Below are 4,779 nucleotides of genomic sequence, written 5' to 3'. Positions count from 1 at the left end.
TAAGTTTTTAAAGGGAAAAGGGGAAGTAATCTCAGTCAGTGAGATGGGGGTCAGGGTCGTCGTAATCCCCCACTGTGTGCACATTTGTCGATTCGTGATTTTTCTTTAGATGTTATCTTGTTCACATAGTTTGTTCACAAGATTACTGAAGGGGAAGCTAAGGTTATTTCTAGCTTATTTCTACTTCTTTGATCTATGGAAAGAACCAAGAGATTAGGCAAGGTGTGACCAAACGATTTAAAAGGTGTGCTTGGGCTGGAGATGAGTAGAGCATGGGGGTGCCTGGTTTAAGGTTAGTGACAAGACAAACCTTGTCACTAACCTTAATGAGAGCTCTTTCCTGCCAAAGCCTGCTTATTCTCTCTCTAAAATTACAACTCCCTCTCTCACTAAGAAAATCCTTCTAGCACTACTTCCCTTATTATGTCTCTCTCTAACATAGAATATAGTTTCTTATTTATCTTACTTATTTTCCAGATGTATTTACTAGAATGTTATCTTCATAAAGGCAGAAATTTGTCTCTTTTTTTACTCATTCTTATGATACCCTAGAATGACACCCTGCACATCGTAAGTGCTAATGTGTTTAATGAATAAATAGGCGAAGCTCCCTTGATATTCTCTGGAATTCTGTTAAACATTCACCATTGAGAACTAACTTTTGCAGTTGAGTCACACACACACAAGCAGCTTTTGGTATTATAGAAGCTTCAGACTCACATTTATATTTTCAATTCAGTTCCTTCACTGGAAAATGTTGCGTTTTATGATACTATAGGGAGGTTATACATTATTATTATAAGACAAATACTATCATTATGAATAACACTGAAACCCAAAACGTAGTCCAATGAAAACATCTCTATGCTCTGACCAATGGCCCACGGTAATGGTACTTTGCCGGTCTTGTTATACTGAAATTTTCTCATATACGTTATATATGTGTGCCATATATATATAACATCAGTACAGTCAGTGTTCTTTTACCAGTCTTGTGGTAATGAAAACATCTAACACCTGGCTGTATGACATAATGCGAACTGGAAAAGAAATATAACACAGTGGGACTAGCTAGTGTAGCACAAACAAGGAGTAACATACGATTCTCCTAAAAAAAAAAAAAATTACAAGAGATTGTAATCGGTCCAATTCTCTGGAGGGTAAGAAAAACCAAAAGGGAAATGTCAAAGGGGAAAGAGGATTGGCTTCTGCAAGAGTGCATTTCTGCCTTGTTCTGCGTGCTTGGGCAACTTTAATGAGCCCCCTGGTCTTTGAGGGAATTTGTCTCCAGCTTTGTTTTATGTCCAGCCCTTGACCCTAGGGAAATGACCTAGAAGTACGGGCAATGAGATTTCGAACGATGTTGATTACAGTAAATTCCAGCCCAGTGAAAGATCTTGTACCTTCCTTCAAATTCCTCATGAAGGGATATGACCCATAATATTTGTATAGATAGCCATAATGGAGCACCAAGGGGATATGTGACTTGCACAGTGGGACTAGTTTTCTCTGATTATCAGATCCTTGCCAGTTGAAATGACTTTCATTTTCTAATTCTTAAATGCTCCCAGGCAAGCCAACCTTCCCTCCCACTACCAAACTCCCCCTGCCCCCCATAAGGGTTCCCTGGGCCCCAAGGCTTCCTGTGCCCTCCATTTGTTTGCCAGCTCCTGAGCTATGATCAAACGACTCTAAATGGTGTCTTACCCAGGTCACATATAAATGTTACTCTACTTTCCATAACTGGGAGCAAGGGCACGTAGTAACAATTGTAATAGCTACAATATTCCTACTTGTCTCCTTTGTCATTAATTCACACAGCATTTGTGATTTTATTGAAGGGATTTAGTCAAATCAGAAATCCTAAACTAGTCAATAGAAATGGTAACAAATTAATAAATTGACCATATCGGTTTAAATCTAAGATCTGCAGGTTGCTGATTTCAGTTCCCACCTTGGATGCTCAACAAACCAAAATTTGGTGTCTCTGACTAAGCCTTCCTGGCCGTCATTCAGATTCTACCCCACTCCTCAAAACATTGTTTTTTATATTTACTCCCTCCCATCTAGGGGGATTAATTTCTTTCACATCATTCCTCACCCTGCTTCTTTATTTCATTACTTAAACATACCACTCTAAGCAAATGTGTTATAATACATTTAAACTGGAACTAAACATAGATATATTGTATAAAATATATAATAGACAAAAAAGGAAAAGAGAAAAAAAAGAGTTGTTATTTCTATCACTCAGAGATGGCCACAGAAAATTTTTGGAAGATATACATATATATGTGGAACATTAGTTACATGTACGTACTAATAAGAAATTATACATATCACTGTGTATATTTTAAACTACTTTTAAGAATACCTAATATCATCTTTATATTCAGTTAAATACCCATTTATACCATAATTTTTGTTTTGTTTTTTGTATTTTTTTTGCGGTACGTGGGCCTCTCACTGTTGTGGCCTCTCCTGTTGCGGAGCACAGGCTCCGGACGCGCAGGCCCAGCGGCCATGGCTCACTGGCCCAGCCTCTCCGCGGCATGTGGGATCCTCCCGGACCGGGGCACGAACCCGTGTCCCCTGCATCGGCAGGCAGACTCTCAACCACTGCGCCACCAGGGAAGCCCTATAACGTAATTTTTAATGTTTTCTGAAAGAAGTAGAATTTGTGTTTTAGAGCAAGCTCTCTGGAGGACTGCCTAGGTTCAAGTTCTACTTACCAGCGGTATGGCTATGGGTAAATTACATAACCTCTATGTAATTCAATTTTCTCATGTATAAAATAGAAATAATAAAAGAACCCCCAATAATGTTCCTATGTAGATTAAATCAATTAATATTTGCATAGCAGGTAGAACTCTGCCTGATACATAGTAAGTACTATATAGGCATCTATTTGTATCACCATCATCATTATTATTCCTTTTGGGGATGTATTAGGCTACTAGGTCTGCTGTAACAGAATACCACAGACTGCATGGTTTAAACAACAGAAATTTATTTTCTTGCAGTTCTGACGGTTGAAGTCCAGGATCAAGGTGCCAGCAAGGATGGTTTCTTGTGAGGACTTTCTCCTTGGCTTGCAGAAAGCTGCCTTCTTGTGTCTTCACGTGGCCTTTTCTCTGGTGTGCACACTCCTGATATTGCTACTTCTTATAAGGACACCAGTCCTATTGGATTCGGGCCCCACTCTTAGGACCTCATTTAGCCTTAATTATCTCCTTAAAGGCCCCATCTCCAAATACAGTCACATTGGGGTTGAGAGCCTCCACCTATGAGTTTTGGGTGTAACAGGAGATGTATGCTCATTTAGTTATTGTTAGATATTTAGGTTGATTTCTGGTTCTTACCATAAAGATGTTCATGCCTCAATGAACACTATCCGTTACTATTTCCTTAGTGCAAATTCGTATAAATTGAAATATCAGAGTGTATGTATAATATTAAAGCTTATAGGACGTATTGTCATATTGCCCTCCAGAAAGGTTATACCAGTTTACATGTCCACTAGTCGTATAAGACTTATTTTAGTTTCAGTTTATCGCAAGAAATAGTCATTTTAGATATTACTGAAGCCTCGTTACTCTCCATCATTCCTGCGTCTTCACCTCCCCTTCCCCCGGTATACACACAAAGTTGTCCTCTTGAAAGGTAATATCACAGGAGGGCAAGTTGGGAAAAAATACATGTTGGCCTACGCAATGCCAGTGAGAAGAGTTATATCAATAAGCATCCTATTTACTCGTGTAGACCTCAGCAACTGAAATGAAAATGCAGTTACAGAAAACACCTGGACCATGGCAGGCCAAAACAGAAGAGGCGTTGGAAATCTAGGTGGCAAAAATTAAAACAATCGTCTAAACACAGAGTCATCCTAATACCCTGCACCCGTAGGAAAAAAAAATATCCTAAAACAAAATAAATAAATAAAATTAAGCAAACCAAAATTGAAAGAGAAAGTGAAAATGAAAATTCGTATTTCACAAAAGTAATTTCTTAATGGTAAAGCAACACAGTTTAAAAACCTTACTATGGTGCTTGCTTCGGCAGCACATATACTAAAAATTGGAACAATGCAGAGAAGATTAGCATGGCCCCTGCGCAAGGATGACATGCAAATTTGTGAAGGGTTCCATATTTTTAGCAGAGACCTTAATTAAACAAGAATTATTTAAGAAAAAACTTACTACGAGCATGTTCAAGCATACAGAGAACAAGAAAGAATTCTACAGTGAATACTTTTATATACCCACAACATAGGTGTGTTAACATATTTGCTTTATCCATATGGATATATATAATTTTTTCTCAATAATTTGAATGTTTCTACTTCATTGCTAGATACTACCATATACATCTTCCCAAATAAGGATTCTGTCCAAAATACATTATTGAAGGATTATCACCTTATTACCTTAACAAAATTAGCCATAGTCCCCTTGATATCATTGAGTAGCCAGCTCACATTCAAATTTCTATAATTTTCTCCCAAATATCCTTTATAGCTGTTTTCTTTAAACCAAGATCCAATCAAGTACCAGGCACTGCCTTTGAGTGTTGTATCTCTGAAGTCCTTTTGCAATTAGCAGGTAATTTGGGACCTGATTTGCTGGTGTCAAGTGAATGTCTAGTTGCTTAGTGAACTTGTTTTCACCTAATGTGTTCAGTTTCTACTGGTGATTTGATTGAATTTACCTATTTCATTAGGGGATGCAAAATGGAGTTTTTTAAATTTTAACTTTGATTCTGCATTTATTGGCTCAAAAT

The 4,779-nt window shown here is 37.8% G+C and overlaps 1 non-coding gene across 1 annotated transcript; it reads left to right on the top strand.

Moving 5' to 3' along the window:
* Positions 1-4,046: 4,046 nt before the first annotated feature.
* On the top strand, positions 4,047-4,154 carry LOC116757246. Its single transcript, XR_004350893.1, has one exon. It is a non-coding gene; the product is annotated as a U6 spliceosomal RNA (small nuclear RNA).
* Positions 4,155-4,779: the final 625 nt, after the last annotated feature.

The sequence above is a fragment of the Phocoena sinus genome, chromosome 7 (assembly GCF_008692025.1).
Source record: "Phocoena sinus isolate mPhoSin1 chromosome 7, mPhoSin1.pri, whole genome shotgun sequence".
NCBI lineage: Eukaryota > Metazoa > Chordata > Mammalia > Artiodactyla > Phocoenidae > Phocoena > Phocoena sinus.
Note: the sequence above shows the minus strand (reverse complement) of the source record. Positions and strands in the feature narration are given on the sequence as shown.